The following is a 23,706-nucleotide window of genomic DNA, read 5'->3' on the forward strand; positions in this document are numbered from 1 at the left end:
GTTAGTGTACACCAGCAAATTGAAGGCGTCGTCCGCGATCCCCTTCAAAACGTGTCCAACCTTTTCAGCCTCAGACATCGCCTCGTCCACTTTTCGGCAAAGAGCGAGAACTTCTTGGATGTATGACACATACGATTCAGTTGGCGACTGGACACGGGTAGCCAGCTCCTGTCGTGCAGCTGCGTGGCGACCGGTCGGGTCCCCAAAGATGTCACGTAGCTTCTCCTTGAACGTGTCCCAGCTGGTGAGTTCGGACTCATTTGTCTCGTACCAGACACGCGGGGTTCCGTCCAAGTAGAAGAGAACATTAGCGAGCATCATGGTAGGGTCCCAACGGTGAGTTTGACTGACCCGTTCATAAAGGCGAAGCCATTTGTCGACGTCGAGGCCAGGTTGCGCAGAAAATGTCCCGGGATCACGTGGTGTTTGGACGGCGACAAAGGTTGTCGGAGAAGCCGCAGATGATGAAGCGGACGCGTTGTCACTGGAAGCCATGGCGGAAAGCTGGAGGATGCGGCCACTGCGGAGCTGCGTGGTGAGGACGGGGATCGTTCCACCTCCACCAAATATGTTACGTGAGTAACGAGACAAAGTATTGCGAATATATTCGAAAAATATATTTGCAAGAGCGGTTGCAGCACTGGCCAGTCTGGCTCCGAGCTCGAGCAGCCAGCGAGCCTCATCTTCCTCGTCGGGCGCACACGCGCATTCGCACTGTGGTTTGTGGCAGCCTACAGGTAGCAATATCGCTCGACCAAGCGAAGGCCTTCGATCGAGTTGGGCACGAGTACATGCTCGAAGTCCTGCGCCGTTTTGGTTTTCCCGCGCTCTTCGTGCAAAGCATTGCCCTGCTGTACAGAGATCTGACGTGCCACGTAGTCGTGAATGGCGACCCATCGACTAACTTCGCGTACGAGAGAGGCATTCGCCAGGGATGTCCACTTGGGCCCACCCTGTTTATACTTTCGCTTGAGCCGCTGCTGACAAATATTGTCACGCGCGCCAGTTGAGCCTGCCGCTCAGAGCTTCGAAGAGGACTGCCCTTTCCTTGGCTCCGTAAGCGTAACAGACTTGGCTTTACGGCAGCGAGCAGATGCTCAATTGCGACCTATCATTGAACATCTAGAGGGCCGCAACGTATCACTGCCCCAGCATATAACTCGCGGATTGTCATCCTTCTGCTTACGACAGGGCGTGTTGTACAAGAAGAACGCAGCCGCCAGCAACAAAACTTACCTGTTGGTCGTCCCCGCAGAGCTGCGTGAGGAAATTCTATTTGCCTGCCACAACGAGCCTCCATCGGGCCATCTGGGCATCACCCGAACCATCGCTAGGGTACGAAAGTCTTACTACTGGCCGAAACTTGCCGCTTGCGTTAAACAGTACGTTCAAGCCTGCCGCGAATGCCAGCGCCGAAAATCCCCATCTGTTAAGCCTGCGGGATTACTTCACCCTATCGAGCCACCCAGAACACCCTTCGATCAAAACATTGTCACAGTGTGTGGTACGGTTTTAACCGCACCACGTGCACAATCTCGGGTCGTAGCTGTCGGCGTCGGGGTGGTTGGCTTCCGTCCGGAAGGACTTCGTAATTGACGTCGCTCACTTGTCGTAGCACTTTGTACGGGCCAAAATACCGACTGAGAAGCTTCTCAGAGAGACCTTTGCAGCGCACAGGGGTCCAAACCAACACCTGGTCACCTGGTTTATAATCGACTTGTCTGTGGCAGCGGTTGTAGCGCTGTGCATCGACGCCTTGTTGTTTCTTGATGTTTACGCGGGCTAGTTGACGTGCTTCCTCGGCTCGTTGCACGAAACACTCAGCATCTTCGTCGAGATTCTCGATGTTGTCAATGTCGCATGGGAGCATTGCGTCCAACATCGTCTGAACGTCCCGACCGTATAGAAGACGAAACGGAGTGAATCGTGTGGTCTCTTGCGTAGCGGTATTATACGCGAATGTTACGTAAGGCAGTATTTCATCCCACGTCTTGTGCTGTACGTCTATGTACATAGACAGCATATCAGTCATCGTTTTGTTAAGCCGCTCGGTCAGTCCATTTGTCTGAGGGTGATACGCTGTTGTCTTGCGATGCGTGGAGTAACTTAACTGAAAAACTTGTTCAAGGAGCCTTGCTGTAAACGCTGTTCCTCGGTCTGTGATGACACAGGATGGAGCACCGTGGCGTAATACAATTCTCTCGATGAAAAACTGAGCAACTTCACAAGCCGTGCTTTTAGGAAGCGCCTTAGTTTCAGCATAGCGGGTTAGATAATCTGTAGCGACGATTATCCACTTGTTGCCGGAAGATGACAAGGGAAACGGACCCAGGATGTCCATGCCGACTTGATCGAAGGGTGTTCTGGGTGGCTCGATAGGGTGAAGTAATCCCGCAGGCTTAACAGATGGGGATTTTCGGCGCTGGCATTCGCGGCAGGCTTGAACGTACTGTTTAACGCAAGCGGCAAGTTTCGGCCAGTAGTAAGACTTTCGTACCCTAGCGATGGTTCGGGTGATGCCCAGATGGCCCGATGGAGGCTCGTTGTGGCAGGCAAATAGAATTTCCTCACGCAGCTCTGCGGGGACGACCAACAGGTAAGTTTTGTTGCTGGCGGCTGCGTTCTTCTTGTACAACACGCCCTGTCGTAAGCAGAAGGATGACAATCCGCGAGTTATATGCTGGGGCAGTGATACGTTGCGGCCCTCTAGATGTTCAATGATAGGTCGCAATTGAGCATCTGCTCGCTGCCGTAAAGCCAAGTCTGTTACGCTTACGGAGCCAAGGAAAGGGCAGTCCTCTTCGAAGCTCTGAGCGGCAGGCTCAACTGGCGCGCGTGACAACGTGTCCGCATCTTCGTGTGCACGACCGGACTTGTACACGATAGTGACGTCGTACTCCTGCAGACGTAGGCTCCACCTTGCCAGTCGTCCGGAGGGGTCTCTGAGGTTCGCAAGCCAGCACAGCGAGTGATGATCCGTCACTACTCTGAATGGACGGCCGTAAAGGTAAGGTCGAAACTTAGCAATTGCCCACACGACAGCAAGGCACTCCTTCTCCGTGGTACTGTAGTTTGACTCCGGGCGTGTTAGGGTTCGGCTTGCGTAGGCGATAACCTTTTCAATTCCCTCCTGCCGTTGGACGAGTACCGCGCCCAGACCGACGTTACTGGCGTCGGTATGAATTTCTGTTTCGGCTTCCTCGTCGAAATGTCCAAGAACAGGTTGTGATGCCAGGCGAAGCCGAAGCTCTGTGAATGCTGATTCTTGTTCAGCACTCCAAACGAACGGCGTATCGTCTCTAGTGAGTCTAGTTAATGGTTCGGCAATTTTCGAAAAATTGCCTATAAAGCGCCGGTAGTACGCGCATAGACCAAGAAACCGCCGCACACTTTTCTTATCGGCAGGAGTCGGGAAGGCTGCGACAGCGGCGGTTTTCTCAGGGTCAGGACGGACGCCTTCTGCGCTTACGACATGTCCAAGGAACTTTAGTTCTTCGTAACCGAAATGGCATTTTTGCGGCTTTAACGTAAGGTTAGCCGTCCGAATCGCCTCAAGTACTTGTCGTAGTCGCTTCAGATGTTCGGAGAAGCTGGTTGAAAACACGACCACGTCATCCAAGTACACAAGGCAGCTTTGCCATTTTAAGTCAGTCAACACAGTGTCCATCATGCGTTGGAAGGTAGCTGGCGCAGAGCAGAGTCCGAACGGTAGCACCCGAAATTCGTAGAGGCCATCCGGCGTGACAAAGGCGGTTTTTTCGCGGTCGCGCTCATCAACCTCAATTTGCCAGTAGCCACTCTTTAAATCCAGGGAAGAAAAATACTTCGCTCGTCGTAGTCGGTCAAGCGAGTCATCAATACGCGGCAGCGGATAAACATCTTTTTTTGTGACGTTGTTGAGCTTTCTGTAATCTACACAGAAGCGAAGCGTACCGTCCTTCTTCTTAACCAGAACGACCGGTGAGGACCAGGGACTGTTCGAAGGCTGGATAACGCCGTCGTCGATCATTTCTTTCACTTGCTGCTTGATAGCTGCGCGTTCTGTCGGCGAGACGCGGTATGGCTGTTGGTGAATAGGTCTTGCGTCGTCGTAAGTGATTATCCTGTGCTGTGTAATTGGCGTCTGACTCACTTTAGACGACTGAGCAAAGCACGCCCTGAATTCAAACAATAGCTCTCGCAAGGCCCTCTGGTTCTCTTCTGGCAGTGCACTGTTCATGTCAACATCTATTACGGTTTGTCCATTGCGGCTACTGTCTTCACAGGCAAAACACTCAATGACGTCCTCCAAGGCTTCAGCGTAGGCGACCGCAGTGCCCCGGAAAAGGTGACGATGCTCATTGGTAAAATTTGTAATCATGACCTCGGCTGTACCGTTCCGAATGTCAATGATGCCTCGTGCCACAGAAATTCCAAGCGCCAGCAGCAGGGAGACGTTGCACTCTGCCACTGTTTCACCGTCACTGGTTCCTTCGGAAGTCACCTGAATTAGGATACTTGCACGAGGTGGTATTGTGACACTGTCGTCGGAAACACGGAGGGCGGTTGTACGGCGGTTGGAGTCCCTTGACGTAGCGTTGACTGTCGAAAAGGAAATGCAGCGTCGCCGTAGGTCGATTACGGCGCCATATTCCCGAAGAAAATCGAGGCCGAGAATTAATTCGCGGGAGCAGTCACGTAGCACGATGGAGCTGACCAAAAACGTGCAGCCTCGTATTTGTAGCCTGGACGTGCACAAACCAACCGGCGTTACAACATGTCCGCCAGCTGTACGTACATGCGATCCTGTCCAAGGCATTATCACTTTCTTCAAGGTACGTGCCAATTGTCCGCTAATAATCGAGTAGTCAGCACCAGTGTCTATTAAGGCAGTTAAATTGCGACCGTCGAGCAGCACAGGTATGTCCATTGAAAAGTCGCTCAGCTGGGATACAGGCGCCGGCGTAGTCGAATTTCCGTTGGTCCGATGTCGCGTCGATTGGAGGGCGAGGTCTTCATCACGTCGAGAATCAGCGGCCTCGCCTCGAAAGGTCGCTGGCGTTAGTTTTCCAGGCGAGGGCTCGGAGACCGTCCTTGCGGCCTTCGATTTCCGTTGCCTGAATAAGATGACGACCGCGGTGACGGTGAGCGCGACTGACGCCTGAGTGGGACGTTCTGCCGAGCGATAAAATCTTCAATTTCTGGTGGTCTCTGTCCAAACCGGGGGCGGGGTGAATTGGCAGGAAAACCCTGCAGCCCAAGTCGGCGGTACTGGCAGTCTCGGTAGAGGTGACCCGCTTCACCGCAGTGGTAGCAAAGCGGTCGTCGGTCGGGCATGCGCCATATGTCGGATTTACGCATGACGGGTCGAGTGTCTGCAAAATAAGGGACCACCTGTGCGGACTGCAGTGTGGCGTACGGGGTTGCGGCTGGTAGTGGGACTGGTGCAGGTGCGTTGTGTTCGAACGTGTCGGTATAAGTGGTGCGCTGGAAACCACTCACTGGGGATGGTGTCGTGGACGACGGAACGGTGCGTCTCAATACGTCTGCGTAGGTCACCCCTAGAGGTTCACTTGAAGTTGCGAACGCCTGAAGTGGTGCAGCAACCTGCGTTGGTGTCTCGCGGCGAGGTGTGCCGAGCGCATGCTGAACTTCGTCACGTATGATGGTGGCGATGCAATTCGTGGAAGGCTGCTGCTGCGCCTGGTTCAGCTGTTGCAGCTGTTGTAGCTCGTCGCGAACAACCGAACGTATCAGCTCGCGAAGCGCTCCCACGTCGGTCGGGAACGAGCCTAGCCCGGTGGTATAGGTAGCATTCACTTGCCGATCGTACTGGTTCCGCTGCTGCAGCGCCTTTTCCATGGCGACGGCTTCAGTGAGGAACTCCGCGACCGTTCTAGGCGGACTACGAATGAGTCCAGCGAAGAGCTGCTCTTTCACACCTCGCATCAAGTGTCGCAGCTTCTTGTCTTCCGGCATGGTTGGATCGGCGCGAGTGAACAGATGAACCATATCCTCCACGTATGTAGCCACACCTTCATTAGGCATCTGCATGCGGGACTGGAGGGCCCTTTCAGCGCGCTCTCGACGATCGAGACTCGAGTACGTTTCGCGGAGCCTGTGACAGAACTCATGCCACGACGTTAGGAGGCCCTTGCGGTTCTGGAACCATGTGCGAGCACCATCCAGAAGACTAAAGTACACATTCTTGAGCTTCGCTACTTCGTCCCACCCGTTGAAATCCGCTACGTACTCGTACTCAGCCAGCCAATCTTCCACATCTTCATAGAGGCCACCACGAAAGGGACTCGGAACACGTGGTTTTTGTAGCGTGTAATGAGTGGGTGCAGCTGCGGGTGCAGCGGTTGGAGCAGCGGCGGCTCCAGCGGTAGGGGAAGCGGTGACAGCAACAGTATTCTCCATACCAGTCGACGTACTTGTACTGTGAGGCACAAACTCGGGGGACAGTCCTCGAATCCTCCGACTGAAACGGTGTACCGGCGTAAGCTCTGGGTTTTGGGTCACGTTCCGGCTGCTAGAAGGAGTCTGTTGCATAGGTGAGGTTACCCAGCACCTCCACCATTAAAATGTCACGTTAAAGAGACAGGAGACGTTTTTAAGGCGTCCTCACAAAAGTCCGAAGAGCGGTCGGCTCAGCGCAGCCAAAAACAGAACAATGGCACGAGGGGAACTGCCACTTCGTCTGCCTCTTTTGCGCTGGCAGATCAAGCGCGCGGCACTATCGTGAAGAACGACCGCATTAGGGGCTTTCCACTAACAGGGGAGGCCGCAATCAAAGTTCTCGCCTATGCGGACGATGTTTCGTTGTTTGTCCATGACCCGGCAAGCTTACAGGCTTTCTGGGAGACGTTCGCACCCCACGCGGACGCCTCAGGTGCGCTTCTTAACATGGAGAAAAGTAAGGCCATTGCCTTTGGCGCCTTCCCCCGAGATGCCCTGGGTGAGCTGTGAGCAGCCCTGCTGTACAGGGCTGCTCACAGATACGCATGCCTCCACCGTCAAGGTACTAGGCATTTACTTGTTTGGTGGCGGTGTGGGTGAGAAAACCTGGCAGCGAGCGTTGGAACGCGCACAAGTGGCAATAGACCACCTCAGCCCCAAAGGCATGTCTTTGCGCGATAAAGCCCTGGCAGTGACAACCACCATTTGCGCCTTTGCGTATTACGCCAGTCGAGTCGCCGTGATGCCCACCAGGACAGCTACAAGGCTGATGAAAATGATAGGCGCCTTCCTATGGGATGGCAAGCCCGCGCCCATACGCCGCACCCTCCTGCACCTTTCGACGGACGAGGGTGGCCTCGGATTATCCCACCCGCCCACTACTGGCAAAGTGCTGGCATTAAAAACGGCTAGGGCGTTGTTCCAAACAACCGGATACGTAGGGAGGGACATCATGCGCTACTGGTGCAGCACAAACGCTGCCTTCCTGAATGCTGAGCGTCCCCTCACTCCGCTTGCGGAGGCTCCCTCAAGTTTTTACAAGGGCGCCGCCAACACGATGCGGATGCTTGAGAAAGACGCCTCCGAATGCGGCATTGACAAAACCCCACCCACTCTCATCGCGGAGGACATTGCGCGGCACCAGTTGACGCAGGAAGAGTGCAGGCGGTCCCAAAAATGGCAGCAGAACGCGCGTAGAGATGGGCGGAGAATGCCCAAGCCGGTAGCAGACCTCACGTGGAGGAAGAATTGGGACATCCTACCAATTCGCCAGCGCCTACACAGACTAGGCATCGTACCTTCCAACCGCTGTCCCAACTGTCCCTCCATAGAAACCCTTGCACACGCCCTGCACATGTGCCCCGCAGCTAAGCCGGTGTGGCGGATAGTGGCGAGAGAGTTCCACATTCGCCCCCCTCCAGCGCGCGCCAGGAACAGAGGCGCATTCGCCAAACTGGTAGTAGCGTGCACACTGTTCGTGCTTTGGAACCGGCGCTGCCTAGGCGAAGCTAGGCAGAAACCAGTACGGGCAGCCTTCCCCGCAGTAGCCAAGATACGCTTGATGTTGTGGCATTATCTGTCAGAGGATCTCGAAACCAGCGGCGAAGAAAAATTCCTTCGCCGATGGCACACGAGGTTCTTCCTACTACAAAAAGGCAAGCTGCGCCTCCCCATCACCCCCTTCTAACCCTCTTCCACCAAACTGTCGCTCGGCATGGTGTCGACCTCATAACCCACGTTTCTCCTTTTAACTAGTATCTCCGTTTTTATTACCCGTGTACTCGCTTCATCCCTTGAGACTGTATAACCTTCTGTGTTTACCAAGAGTTTCTTTTGTTTAGCCACAATACACACTGTGCTTGTGCAATTTCTCAACACATGTGTAGACAACTGTGTGTTTGATAACATGTTTCTCTATATTTTATAAAAAAATTGAATGCACATGGTAATTTTGCATTGTAAACACTCCTTGATATGGTGTATAAGGCTGTAACTTGGAAATTGTATTTTGCTGCTTCTGTGTGATTTCAACCCATGTCACGGTGCCTCTCATGTTATTTTGTGACCCTGAGCCTATTGTCCATTTGTGTTGTAGCCCCTCGGTGGAGGGCCACGTGTGACTCGTTAATAAAATTTCCCTTTGTGTAGTATTTTGGCTAAGATCAAAGTCTACACTTTGATCTTAGCCAAAAGGCCGAGAAGCGATGCAATTCATTAGCACTTAATTAAAATCCATTCTTTCACACCTCGTACTTAGTCCTAGCCAAAAGCCAGGCAAACAGTAGCAAAGCAATTCCGACGTCCACCCATGCACAACCAGCATTGTGCACCGACAGCGGCGGCGCTGGCTTCACGGCATTGCTTTTATCCCTAGTCCGCTTGAAGTTTCTTGTTTCGCTTACAAACATGTTAAAACTGAAACCTTCTTTTTCCCAGAGGTCAAAGCCAGGCGTGCTTGCTTGCATGCGTACTCTCGAATGTAACCATGACGTCACACCAAATGTTTGCCGGCGAACATTATCAGGCATGTCGCGAGGGATGCTATAGTACTTGTTTTAAAAACTGATGCATAGTGTACATGTCCAACTCGAGCACCAAAGCCTGGAAAAAAAAGAAAAAAAAATGACTGTGCAAAATGTGACTACGTCACCCATCCAACATGGCTTCTACGCTGGCTGCCCAAGCAACGCCTCTGCAACGACGCCCAATATCATCGGCAAAAAGGTGTTGCCTTTGGCTGCTTCAGCGCGCTCAACGTATGCCTTGCAAGTTCCGACGTGGCGGAACACCGCACCGAGGTGGACGAAGGTCCTGCCGTAAAAGGCAGACCCAGGAATGCGTGCGAAACGTCTACCGCGTGCGTTGTGAAGCCGTTGAATGAAGGGTCATGTGGCAGAGGGTGACGGAACGTGAGTGTGCGAGATGCCGCTGCGATGTCGTTCAAGCGTTCAACGGGCCGGCAGGCCCTGCCTGTCGTGGTCGAAAACGCTTGTCCAAGTTTTGCTGATTCCGAGGGGTAGGAGTGCTATGGTGGCGTGTACGAGGCGCTGGTGCGGCGCTCCGTCGATCGTGCCAGACGGACATGAGGCGGTCGTCAGAAGGCGTTCGTCAAGTGGTCGCGGAAATCAGTGGAGAAGTACTCGCCTGCGCTTTTCGTCGAATTCTGCTGAGTACAGTGCGAGAAGACTCGCGACAGACGGTCTTCGGGAGACGGGTGGTTGCACAAATGCGACCGTGCGTCAACGTGCAGCCATATTCGTGGATTATTTCGCCCCACTACGATAGCTTCGTCACTGCGCTCGCTGGTGTTGCTCGTTTTTGTTGGCCTTCACTTGTGGCTCACACCCACTGTGGGGGATTCGCCGGTTTGTTGTTCTGCTTCTTCGACTTCTACATACTCGGCTTAGTGAAGCTGTGAGGAGTGATGAGTGGGTACAGAGGCAAAGCACAGCAAAGCTCGCCCGGGGCGTGATCTCACGCATCCTGAGTTCCACGGCGCTTCAGGTACGTGCGTGGTGCGTCCGTACGTCTAGTGCGCAATTTTCTTGAAACTTCCAGCAACTGGCAATTTCATTGAGGTGAGCGTGCGAGGATGTTTGTTGTAATTAACGAGAGCCAACGGTGGATGAGCTGGTATGAGATGGTGTTCAGAAATGTAGTGTGTGATCAACAAGGCGATGTCCGTCGTGGTGGTCTAGTGGCTGTAAGGTACTCCGCTGCTGACCCGCAGGTTGTGGGATCGAAACCCGGCCGCGGCGGCTGCATTTCCCTGTGGTCAGATTAGGGTGCACGTTAAAGAACTTCAGGTGGTCGAAATTTCCGGAGCCCTGCATTACGGCGTCTCTCATAATCATATGGTGGTTTTGGGACGTCATACCCCACATATCATCATATCGTCATCAAGGTGATGGCTGAGGGCGCCAGCGAGGTAGCTCACCGCGTGGCAACGAATTACAGCCACCGCTGGCAGAAGCTGGGACCCAGGTCAGTGGACATAGAAAAAGCTATCGGGGCTTTGCCGCTCCACCGTACAGCAGGTGTGTGCGGGGTGGGTCCTGTGGCGTTCTTTGCGATTTTAATTTGTGACGGGGAATAGTGTAGATGCATAGACGCGGCGAGAGCACGCGTCTTCAGGTTAAGACGTCGCGTGAAGATGTGAAATAAAAATGCCTTCGTTTGTCACTGCAACTGTAAACAGAAACACCAACAACCATTTTCTAGAGGCTGTTTTATTTTTCGTTCCGAAACGGGTGAATTGGAAAAGCGGAATTAGCTTGGCACATACATACACACTTCTACACACATATGTACATACACATCGTATACACACTTCTAGCTTTCCTTCGAAACAGTAATATAAAATTACACAATAGTTTTAATAATATGTGTAGGGATGTTTAAAAAAAATAAAAACTTGAGTATGTACGTGTGAACATAACCAAAAAAGGGGGGGGCCCTCCAATTATGAAATTTCCACAGAAACATTTATTTTCCCACAGCAATCGTAAGTGTAAACACAGCTAGCGCACTTCCCGCACGCGAATACCGCGTCAGCCGGGGCGGCGTGACGCCACCGTCTCGGACACTCGCCGCACCCACGCCGTTTACCCCGATATCCTTGGTAAATTCGAACACTCTTTCTGTCATTCAATTTATTGTCGAACTCACACCCGCAGGGGTGAGTGGGCCGATCCCGGAGGTAGTGCAATACCGGGCCAACCCGTGGCGGAGGTGAAGCAAGCTTCAAGCACTCCGCCGCATTGCAAAAATAAGTTTAATATCTTGGATCCAAATAGGATCCGTATCAGATATTAAGCTGATAAAAACAGATATATTTTATTAATGTTTCATGGGGCCGTTGGTGATTGAGTCCAACTATTAGACATAGCTTTTTCCCGCGACATAATTGACGTTCGCGCGACAGCCAAAAGAGGAAATGGCGCGTTACAATCGACGCTTTCAGGGCACTTGCAAGGACGCACTTGGGGAGTTTGCACATGGTCGGGAACGAATTCTACCATATTATACAATGCTAATGCATTTGCACTTTCCTAGGGACGCGCACGCACAGTTTAGTTTGACTGCCGTAAGTGTTCGTGATATATGCCTCGTGATGCGGCAATCACTTCACTAACGCATAGTTTCTTGAATAAGCGCAGATAGGGACGCGAACATATGCGCCGAATAACATGGTCGTTCCTAGAGTCCCAAGTGCCGAGGGCTCCCACGATGACGGCGTCGACGGTGACCCGCTGGTACCGGCGACGGAGAAACGCCGCCACCGGCTCGTAATAGGCCAGCTTGGCGTTACGGGCGTTCTCGAATGCATCCGGCGTATTCTCGAACAGGCACGTGACGTCGATGACAATAGCCTCTTCGCCACGCAGCAGGACGAGACCCGGACGCAGGCCCGTGTCTCCGACGGCCTGGTTTTCGAAGGCCACCGTGAACTCGCGGGAGGCGGCGGTCCGGACGCGGTCAACGATGGCGTCGTGGCGGGCCCGGTAGAGCGCACTGCGAGGCATGCAGTGGCACACCACATGCGGCAGCGTCTCCCTCAGGTACCCGCAGACGCGGCACCGCTGGTCCCTGTCCAGTGCGCCCCACATGCGAGCGCCGTTGAGTGGGAGCAGGTTCAAGCGGGCCCTTTGCACGAACCGCCAGTCCGCGAAGGTGGTGAAGGCGCTCGTCCGCATGAAGTGGGAACTGGCGCGATCAGCTGCCACGCAGGCCAGCACCTTCCCTTGGTTGGGGAGGTCGTGCAGGGCGCGGTCCCGTTCTCTGGCAAGTATCTCTCGCAGCGTCCGCATGACGCGGCAGCGATGCTGCGGAGTTATCGTCGCGTCGCCACAGGTGAGTTGAACGCTGCCAGGATCCATGGTCCAGGCGACGTTGTAGTGGCGGGACGCCTTAAGGGCATTCGTCCACACGGACCGCAACTGGTTGGCCGGCACCCGGAACCCGTCCCCAAGCGATCCCCCGAGGTAGGACTCCAGCTCGAAGCGGGTGACCTCCCAACCGAGGCGGGCAGTGGCGGTTGCATAGGCGTCGTCCAAGGCCATCTGCCGCAGCTCGGTGTCGGGGGACGTCAGGAGCTTGTAGGCTGAGTCGATGCGGCAGAGTTGGCTCAGCTCTGCCGCGACCGGGATCCCGACAGCACCACCAGGGGTGGAACCGCAGATATAGTTGGTGGCCGCGTTGGTTGGGAGGTAAAGCGTGCGCTTTACCAGCGGCCGGATGGCATCGTCCAGTCGGCGCCAGTCCGTCGTCGAAAGGACCCCGCACCTCATCGGGAAGTTGAGCGCCGGGTAGACAAAAGTCCGGAGGGCATCCAGATGCTGCCACGGCGCCAACATCGATGACATGATCGCCCGGGCTTGGGCGACGGCGGACTCGACGGCGGAACCGGAGCCGGAGGGAATCCTGAAACCGATGGGGCGTCCCAGGTACCGCTGCGGCTCAAAGTCGCGCAGCACCGAGATGGGAACGCCCGAGACTCGGAACTCCGTCCGGCGCATCCCCACAGGTGTCCATCCGACCATGTGGAATGACGCGCACTTCGACGGGTTCAAGGACAGGCCCAGGGATGCGGCGAGGGTCTCGATCCGGTTGATGCGCTGTTGTAGTCTGCGCGGAGTCGAGGCCAGGGTAGTCAGGTCGTCCGCATAGGCAAGGATCTTGTGGTCGGAACCATCACCCTGCACTGCGCGGATGACCGGGTCAATCACCAAGTTAAATAAAATTCCACTTAGTGGGACCCTGACGCAGCCCTGCCAGGATCGGGATCGGCTCGGTTGTTCCCTCGGCCGCCGAGCAAAGCCTGGTGCGGGACAGATCCAAACGCGTTGTTGAAGTCCAACAGCGCCGCACATAAGTCGGGGCCCCCCGACCGGGCGATGTCGAGCTTGCATTGTAAGATGTAGTTAAGCTTGAACACGCCGTCGTGCGGAAGGAAGCCCTTTTGGCACTTCGACAGCACGGCGTGCTCGATCATCCAGGCCTGTAGCCGGGCTGCAAGGCACTTAGCATAAAGCTTCGCTGCCGTGCAGCCGAGGGCTATGGGCCGCCAGTTGGACGGGACCAGGGGGTCTCCTCTCATGAAAATGAGGATGGTTCGAGTTGTCCTCCAAGAGTCTGGCGTGCGTCTGTGGTGTAAACAGGCGTTGAAGAGCGCCGTCAGGAACCGTGCTTTCGGGTCAACCGTTCGCCAGTTGTGTTAGGTCAGATGGTCTGCCACGGGAGCCGTGCTCTCTGACTTGCGCAAACGCCCGTACACCTAGTCCGGTGAAAAGTTGGTCGTATCTACTCCCGCCGGGGCCGGTTCTCTTCCCAGAAGAAGGGCAGAGTCGGCTTGGCGGGCCGACCACGTGCGTCCCCAATGGTCCTGCAGATCCTGAAGCAGGATGGCGCACGTCTGGGGTGGTCCCTCCAGGATCAACCCAACCGCGCGTCGATGGTTGCGGCGGTACAGCCGCTGTATGTCGACCGCGTTCGTTGGGTCGCTCTGGCGGCGTTGGCGACCAGAACGCACCGGTGGGAGACGCACCGCCTCGACAGCCAAGGCGACGGCCCGCGTCCGTGCTTCCTCGCATCGGGCCCATGACTCGTCGGTGGGCGGGTCCCGCAGCAAGGAGCGGAGCAGGCGTGCCTGGTCCTCGAGGAGGCGCGTGTGGTCCGGTGGCATCCGGAGGGTCACGGGGTCGGACTCGGGCTGCTCCTGTATGTCGTCGGGATCCGCCGCGGCCTCGTCCACGGACGCGGGTGGCGACGGGGAGGAGGCCGGGGACACCGGGGACCCGGGCAGAACGACCGGGGACGACCGGGCATCGAGCGGCGTTGAGGACACCGCGACGTCGTAGGAGATAGTGTCGTCGTCGTCGTGCAGAATAAACGCGGCGTCGCCAACGGGCGAAGCCGGCGACGAGCCGTGGATCTCCGACAGCCAAAAGACGAGAACGGTCCCTCCCGGGGAGCCGGCCGCCCTGGAAGGTCCCCCTTCCCGTGGTCGCACGGAGCAACGCTGTACCTGGGTCCACTTGGTTCCTCGGCCCTGCTGTACCAACCAAGGAGTCTCCGGCCATCTACCGACGAGGCAGGCCCACCAGCAGGAGCAGACGCCCTCCGGGAGTGGTAAGAGTCTACGAGCCTTTCCTTGCCTGCCACTCCCGGCCCGGTCGTCAATGCCTGCTGACGACATCCACGGGTCCCGGTCCTCGTGACCACCTCGCCGTCGTCGCCCGAGCTTACCAGCCCGGACATCAAGCCACGAGGACGTGGACACCGACCGACGAGGCGTTCCAGTACAGCAAGCGGGAGAAGTCGCCCTCCGGGAGTGGTGAGAGTCTACTAGCCTTCTCTTGCCTGCCGCTCCCGGTCCGGTCGCCAATGCCTGCTGGTGACACCAACGGACCTTGGTCATCGTGACCACTTCGCCACCGTCGTCGTCGTCGCCCCGGCATTCCTGCCCGGGCGTCCGTCCACGGGCCCTGCCAACTGGAGAAGTCCCTGCCTGGCCATGCCTACCCCCCGCCGGCCACCTGCTGTGTCCATCGAGCCGCTCGTCCCGCGTTCCGGAAGCCGTCGACGGCGTCCCGCTCCCCCTTCGGGGTTGAGCACCCCGGCGCCGCCGCCGGCCCAGCGGCCTCGTCCTGGCACCCCCGCGTCTACTGGCGTTTCAACGGCAGCGTCGGGCCCTCCTCGCTCCCGACCGCCCGTCGTTCACCAGGGCATCATGACGGTGTACCTGCCGGTGCCTGGGATCCTCTGTTGTCCTTATCCCTGTTGCGCGGGCTGCCAAGCCCGCACATCAGTCTCGCTCCGACTGTCCTCGTGGCAGTCCCACATGGAGCAGAAACACGGGGTTCGGCCAACGAGGCGCCTCTACTGATGCGTCGCCTGTGATGCCCAGTTGAATTCGCTGTCCGCCCGCCACGACTGCGCGGGTCCTGCCTCGAACGAGCCCTTCCACCCGTGCCGGTATTGCCCGAGATACTTCAACTGCGAGCGATCCCTGGCCCGGCATACTATGGCACGGCATGCGCAAGAGGAGTCCACCCCTTATGTACCTCTTCGCACACTACGGCAGCCTACGGTGACTCCCTGCAGTTCCTCTGGCACAGAGACCACACCATCCCCTGGCCAAGCTCCTTCCGGTACAACTTGCCGAGCAGCACCAGAACCACAGACCCGAGCAACCGTTTCCCGGTCTCGAAGACGTCGTGGAGGCCACTCTTCCACATCGACGCCATCCTCGAGTACCGGGTCGGCCTCCAGCAGTACGGCAACCGGTTCTCCGTCGGCGTCAAGGTCCGAGGCGTCTACTATGCCGGGCCACTCCTCCCGCACTTCCGGCTCCGGCTCTTCAACGCCTCGGCAATCGCCTTCGGTTCCCGGAACGCCACCGTCCGTGCCACCAGATCCTGGTCCCCTGTCCACGACTGGCGAAGTTTCTTCCACGCCCGGCTCGTCATCTCGTCGTCACACCGGTTCCGCCTCCACGTCGTCTGCTTCGAGGGCTTCCTCACAGATGTCCACGGAGCTTGCCGACGACCCCGGTACCGATGGCTCAGACGAAGCATCGGCCAACGAGCCGGTGGACGAACAGAGTGTCCCAGCTGCCGGCATCGTCGTTGACCGCCGCCCTCTGTCGACCAATTCGCGCTCCTCCTCATCCCCTTCCCTTTCCGAGCGGTTGGAAGACACTGGCGCGGATGATGCCGACGACGGTGCACACGACACTCCTGTGGAAGCACCGACGATGGAAATGCCACCGGACCGCACCATGCTGCTTGCGGAGCAGGTCCGCATCTTGCGAGCCACGCTCCGTGCAGCACCGACACCAGACTCATGGGCGACGTGTGAGCAGGCGTGGTCACGGGCTGTTGCTCTGGCCGCGGAGGCTGTCCGCCTCCCACCGTCAACACCGGGACGCCCTGCTCGAGACGTCAACCCGGATAATGCGACAGAGATCCAGCGTCTCTACCGCAGGAACCGCCGACGCGCCGTGCGCCTGATCATGGAGGGTCCCACACGGTCCTGCACCATCCCCATACGAGACATCCAGGACCATTGGGCCTCCACCTGGTCACCTCGCACGGCAGACACGTCAGCGTTGTTTCAACGACCCGCGGCTCCTGTTCCGGTAAACACGGCGTCGTTCTCGGCAGACGAAGTTCTCCTCCGGCTCCGGAAGTCGGAGAACACGGCTCCCGGACCCGAGAGACTGACGTACCAACACTGGAGGTCCGTCGAACCGGAGGCCCGCTTCCTGTCTGCCCTGTTTAACGCCTGCGTTCACCACCGTCGCACTCCTGACTGATGGCGAACGTCACGTACGGTACTAATATACAAGAAAGGTGATCCCTCTGTTCCAGGCAACTGGCGCCCCATTGCACTCGGCTGTACTGCCTCAAAGTTATACGCCAAGTGTCTTGCGTCGCGCCTTCAAGCTTGGATCATGGATCACCAAGTCTTGTCCAAGTGCCAAAAAGGTTTCCTCCCGTATGACGGCGTTTTTGAACTCAATTACATCTTCCAGCACCGCATGGACGCAGCAAGAGCTGGTAGCACGGAGTTTTGCGCAGCCCTTTTTGACTTCGCAAACGCCTACGTGTCCGTGCCTCACCAAGCCCTCTTGGACGCCCTCCGTGGTTCCGGTGCAGGAGAGACGCTCACCGCCCTCATCGAGGACCTTTACCAGGACAATCAAACTGTCATCGTTGCTGCAGAGGGCACAACAGATCCGGTCGTCATCCACTCCAGTCTACGCCAGGGCTGCCCGCTCAGCGGGTTGCTCTTCAACCTAGTCATATACCCCGTGGTTCGAGGCGTCCAAGGCACAGGCGACGACCACAACATCCTCGCCTATGCAGACGACCTGACGCCCCTGGCCGACTGTCCTGCTCTCCTTCAGCAACGCATTGACATGGTCGAGACGCTGGCAACACCGCTCGGGCTATCTCTCAACCCGAGCAAGTGTACGACCTTGCACCTAAGCGGCGTTACCCCCGTGGGAATGCGGCCAACCGTCTTCCAAGTCTCCGGCGTCCCGGTCGCGGCTTTGAGCGACTCCGAGCCGCTCCGCTACCTCGGACGCCCGGTGGGTTTCCGCCTTCCACAGCGGGCGGGGACCGATGTCATTGACGACGCCAATCGCAATGCCACGGCTATTTTTTCTTCCCTTCTAGCCCCCTGGCAGCGTATTGACGCCCTCAAGACATTTGTGTTCCCAGCCCTTAACTTCTCATGAGGTGCGGCGTCCTGACCAAATCAGATTGGCACCGGTTGGACCTTGCCATCAGGCCCATGGTCAAGCGTACGTTGTACCTACCGGTGAACGAACGCCTCGAGCAACTACGTCTACGGGAGCGCCTCCGGAGGAGCTATACCGATACCGGTGGCAGCGGAGTTATACGACATCTGTCGTATTGACTCCGCTTTTAAGCTCCTGACGACATCAGACCAGTCGCTACGGGAACTCGCCCTGTCCGACGCTTACGAGGTCGCCTCCACCCGCCTCGGATGGGAGGTTAACCGTTTCGAGTTGGAGGCGTACCTCTCTGGCGACCGACAGGTCGTCCACTCAAGGCCGGCAACCCAGCTGCGCAGCGTGTGGACCGAGGCCCGTAAGGCGTCCCGAAGGCTACAAGTCTCGTGGTCCCTGCGGCCGGACCACGTCAACATCACCTGCGGCGACGCAACGCTTCCTTCGACACAAAGGAACCGGGTCATGCGGACGCTACGAGATGTGCTGGCTCACGTCCGGGACAACGCCCTCCACGACCAGCCAAACCAGGGGAAGGTGATGGCCTGCGTTTCGGCGGATCGTGCGAGCTCACATTTCATCACAACGGGAGCATTCACGCACTTCGCCGACTGGCGGTTCATCCACCGGGCGCGCCTCAACCTGCTACCCCTGAATGGCGCCGTCATGTGGGGCCCACCTGACCGAGACCAGCGTTGCCGGGTCTGCGGCTACGCGAGGGAGACGCTGCCGCACGTGCTGTGCCACTGCATGACGCATAGCGCCATGTCTCAGGCGCGGCACAACGCGGTGGTCTCACGCCTTCGCACGGCCGCTGCCCGCGACTACACCGTAGCGTACGAGAACCGGCCGGTCGGCGACACTGGACTACGTCCTGACCTTGTCTTGATTCGCGGGGAGGAGGCCCTGGTGATCGACGTGGCTTGCCCGTTCGAGAATACACCGGAGGCCTTTATCAACACGCGAAACGACAACGTCTACGCTACCAACCCGTCGCCGACTACCTGCGTCGCCTCAACCAAAGAGTAACGGTGGCCGCCGTCATCGTCGGTGCTCTCGGAGCTTGGGACCCGGCCAACGACCGCGTCCTCCTGCGCTTGTGTTCCCGCAGCTACCTGCGTCTCATGAAAAAAACTCTGCGTGAGCGAGGTGGAGGCAGCGTCTCGCGCCATCTACCACGCGCACGTGGGACATGGATGCAGATAGACGAACGCTGACCAAGGCAAGACCTGCCGTACTACGTCGCCACATCGCTTCCACCTGCCAGGTGCCCTGGCTAAGCCGCTGCCGTTCCGGCGGTTCCTGTGATGGCCATATTTCTGGAGTCCTTGGTGCGACCATCGGTGTCCGGCTTACACCTGGCTATCCCGGTGCCATGTACAGAGAACACAACCTAGTCGTCCCGCCACCTCAAGACATCCCATACATTGTCTTAAACATAATAAAATTCTCACTCTGTTCTTATCAGCTTAATATCTGATACGGATCCTAGTTGGATCCAAGATATTAAACTTATTTTTGCAATGCGGCGGAGTGCTTGAAGCTTGCTTCACCTCCGCCACGGGTTGGCCCGGTATTGCACTACCTCCGGGATCGGCCCACTCACCCATGCGGGGGTGAGTTCGAAATTAAATTCAATGACAGAAAGAGTGTTCGAATTTACCAAGGATATCGGGGTAAACAGCGTGGGTGCGGCGAGTGTCCGAGACGGTGGCGTCACGCCGCCCCGGCTGACGCGGTATTCGCGTGCGGGGAGTGCGCTAGCTGTGTTTACACTTACGATTGCTGTGGGAAAATAAATGTTTCTGTGGAAATTTCATAATTTGAGGGCCCCCCCCCCCTTTTTTTGGTTATATTCACACGTACATACTCAATTTTTGATTTTTTTTAAACATCCCTACACATAGTAATAAAACTATTGAGTAATTTATTAATACTGTTTCGGAGGAAAGCTAGAAGTGTGTATACGATGTGTATGTACATATGTGTGTAGAAGTGTGTATGTATGTGCCAAGCTAATTCCGCTTTTCCAATTCACCCGTTTCGGAACGAAAAATAAACTAGCCTCTAGAAAATGGTTGTTGGTGTTTCTGTTTACAGTTGCAGTGACAAACGAAGGCATTTTTATTTCACATCTTCACGCGACGTCTTAACCTGAAGACGCGTGCTCTCGCCGCGTCTATGCATCTACACTATTCCCCATCACAAATAAAAATCGCAAAGAACGCCACAGGACCCACCCCGCACACACCTGCTGTACGGTGGAGCGGCAAAGCCCCGATGTGCTTTTTCTATGTCCACTGACCTGGGTCCCAGCTTCAGCCAGCGGTGGCTGTAATTCGTTGCCACGCGGTCAGCTACCTCGCTGGCGCCCTCAGCCGTCACCTTGATGACGATATGATGATATGTGGGGTATGACGTCCCAAAACCACCATATGATTATGAGAGACGCCGTAATGGAGGGCTCCGGAAATTTCGACCACCTGAAGTTCTTTAACGTGCACCCTATATGACCACAGGGGAATGCAGCCGCCGCGGCCGGGTTTCGATCCCACAACCTGCGGGTCAGCAGCCGAGTACCTTACAGCCACTAGACCACCACGACGGACATCGCCTTGTTGATCACACACTACATTTCTGAACACCATCTCATACCAGCTCATCCACCGTTGGCTCTCGTTAATTACAACAAACATCCTCGCACGCTCACCTCAATGGAATTGCCAGTTGCTGGAAGTTCCAAGAAAATTGCGCACTAGACGTACGGACGCACCACGCACGTACCTGAAGCGCCGTGGAACCCAGGACGCGTGAGATCACGCCCCGGGCGAGCTTTGCTGTGCTTTGCCTTTGTACCCACTCATCACTCCTCACAGCTTCACTAAGCCGAGTATGTAGAAGTCGAAGAAGCAGAACAACAAACCGGCCAATCCCCAACAGTGGGTGTGAGCCACAAGTGAAGGCCAACAAAAACGAGCAACACCAGCGAGCGCAGTGACGAAGCTATCGTAATGGGGCGAAATAATCCACGATTATGGCTGCACGTTGACGCACGGTCGCAATTGTGCAACCACCCGTCTCCCGAAGACCGTCTGTCGCGAGTCTTCTCGCACGTTACTCAGTGGATTTCGACGAAAAGCGCAGGCGAGTACTTCTCCACTGATTTCCGCGACCACTTGACGACCAGCTTCTGACGACCGCCTCATGTCCGCCAAGCACGATCGACGGAGCGCCGCACCAGCGCCTCGTACACGCCACCATAGCACTCCTACCCCTCGGAATCAGCAAAACTTGGACAAGCGCTTTCGACCACGACAGGCAGAGCCTGCCGGCCCGTTGAACGCTTGAACGACATCGCAGCGGCATGTCGCACACTCACGTTCCGTCACCCTCAGCCACATGACCCTTCATTCAACGGCTTCACAACGCACGCGGTAGACGTTTCGCACGCATTCCCGGGTTTGCCTTTTACGGCAGGACCTTCGTCGACCTCGGTGCGGTGTTCCGCCACGTCGGAACTTGCAAGGCATACGTTGAGCGCGCTGAAGCAGCTAAAGGCAACACCTTTTTGCCGATGATTGTGGGCGTCGTTGCAGAGGCGTTGCTTGGGCAGCCAGCGTAGAAGCCGTGTTGGATGGGTGACGTAGTCACATTTTGCACAGTCATTTTTTTTCTTTTTTCCTTCCAGGCTTTGGTGCTTGAGTTGGACATGTACACTATGCATCAGTTTTTAAAACAAGTGCTGTAGCATCCCTCGCGACATGCCTGATAATGTTCGCCGGCAAGCATTTGGTGTGACGTCATGGTTACATTCGAGAGTACGCATGCAAGCAAGCACGCGTGGCTTTGACCTCTGGGAAAAAGAAGGTTTCAGTTTTAACATGTTCTTAAGCGAAACAAGAAACTTCAGGCGGACTAGGGATAAAAGCAATGCCGTGAAGCCAGCGCCGCCGCTGTCGGTGCACAATGCTGGTTGTGCATGGGTGGACGTCGGAATTGCTTTGCTACTGTTTGCCTAGCTTTTGGCCAGGACTAAGTACGAGGTGTGAAAGAATGGATTTTAATTAAGTGCTAATGAATTGCATCGCTTCTCGGCCTTTTGGCTAAGATCAAAGTGTAGTGTTGGCTTGTCCATCCTACTCCTGCTCTTTGAAGAAGCAATCGACCACCCACCCGGTTAGTGCGGTGTCTTTCTGTGTCTCTTCTTGTGTTGTTGTTGTTGTTGTGTGCATGCCATCTTAGCTTGTTCGAGCGACAAGCAACGACTGCCTGCGGATTCTTGGACCTTCCTGCTGACGCGTGGTTCCTGCTGCCCTGGATTTCTGGCTCTGGTCATTGGTGAGATGCTAGTTCTTTAAAACACTTTTTGCACCTCTTTTCCGCCCCCCTTTGGGGGGTGGGTTCTCGTGCTCGGCGAGGCGGGCTGCTCCAACCGGCCTTGCCGGCAGCTCCCCGTCCACAAAGCACCCTTTTCTTGCGTATTAGTTGGCTAAGCGGCTCTTACATCACCTGCCCAAGTGATGTAGGATAGCGCAAGCCTTCCTTGCACGCATTCTCTTCGGAGCGCGCCTCTACTCTGGACACCAGTGAGCTCCGCTGGTGATCGGGTGGAAGCGGCGTCTCCGCTCTCTCCTCTTCCATCTTCACTTTCTTTTTCTCTTTTTTTCTCTCTTCTACTTTCCGTCCACGTGGCCCATGCTAAGGCTTCCCTCCCGCTTCCACTGTTGCCAGCTACACTAACAATGTAGTCAGACTACTTTCTCTCTGCCCTCGCACGCTCTCTTTTTTTTCCGGAAGCGCCTCTGCTGACACGTGTCAGTAGAGGGTCCGCTCAACCGGTTTCTCCTGCCCTTCTCTTCTTTTCTCTTTTTTTTCTCACTTGCTCTTTTTTTCCTGTCTTCTTTACTAATTTGTTCTCCTCTCTGCTGAGGCAGTCACCCAGAAACCTCCTCTCTGCTGAGGCAGTCAGTACTCCCTCTGCCCTCTTGGGGCAGCCAGCTGCACTCGCCATGTAGCTGGTAGCCCGCTGCTCTCACTGGTGCGCACGCCAGTTTTTTTTCTTACTTTCTTTCTTTTCCTTTCCCTCTCTGGGCGAGCGCACCTCTCTTCTCCCCCGACCAGGGGGAGGAGGCCACACACTCCTTCCTTTTCTTCCCCTTTGTTTTAGGTCGTCAGCTCCACTTAAGCATGGGTTGACGATCACCCCCCCCCTCCCATCCACTTTTTTTTATCTTTCTTTCCTTTTCTTCTTACTCGAGTGTACAGTGCCGTCTTTTTTCTTTATTGAAGTGTTTTATTGCTTAAAAGATGCTCAAGTGTCAGTACGATGATGTACCTTTTACTGCGCATACCCCATCTCCTCAGACAGGGCTCACTGTCCGATAGGTGATGAGCGAGGAGGCAAGTCCCGCAAATGAGGGGGAGGATTGCAACATCCCGAGGCCAAAGGATGCCCAAAATCAAGCAACACTCGCTGATGAGGGAAAGACTCTCAACATCTTCTTTCCTATTCCCCACAGCTTTACCTGCCCTATAGATCTCTGTGCGGTACGGTACTCCGGGGTCTCCTGGACGAGCAGGCGCCAGAGCCTAGTAAGGCACCTTCTTGACGAGCATGAGATAAAGGTGAAGGTGACCTACACCTGCACCCTCTGCTCCACCACTGGCCTCGGTCTCCACTCTACACGCCACCCCTGCTTCGCGAGAGAGGGACACGAGCTCCCACCCCTCGACTTCTATAGGCACAAATGCCCAGAGTGTCCAGTCACCCTCACCTCAAGGAAAGGTCTAGACAACCACATGAGGAAGCATAGGAGGGCACAAGCGCAGGAGACAACGCAGCAACCAATGACTACGAGGACTACAAGCACAGCACCTGCTGCAACTCCCACGGGAAGACCCCGCCGTGCCACTGCCAGCAACAGAGCCCCACGGACCATGACCCTTCGATCGTCGCAGAGCTCAAACTCGTCGACTTCAACAGGATCGTCACCCAGCGAGAA

The 23,706-nt window shown here is 56.1% G+C and overlaps 1 protein-coding gene, 1 non-coding gene and 1 pseudogene across 2 annotated transcripts in view; 2 read left to right on the forward strand and 1 right to left on the reverse strand.

The window, feature by feature from the left end:
* The window catches only part of LOC142765338 (uncharacterized), a 187,221-nt gene that overhangs the window by 17,651 nt on the left and 145,864 nt on the right, over positions 1 to 23,706 (forward strand). The window lies entirely within an intron of this gene.
* Positions 11,119 to 11,289, reverse strand: LOC142766380 (U2 spliceosomal RNA; annotated as a pseudogene).
* LOC142766454 (U2 spliceosomal RNA) lies at positions 19,127 to 19,311 on the forward strand. The gene has a single exon (XR_012884527.1). It is a non-coding gene; the product is annotated as a U2 spliceosomal RNA (small nuclear RNA).

This window comes from Rhipicephalus microplus, chromosome 6 (assembly GCF_043290135.1).
Source record: "Rhipicephalus microplus isolate Deutch F79 chromosome 6, USDA_Rmic, whole genome shotgun sequence".
Classification (NCBI taxonomy): domain Eukaryota; kingdom Metazoa; phylum Arthropoda; class Arachnida; order Ixodida; family Ixodidae; genus Rhipicephalus; species Rhipicephalus microplus.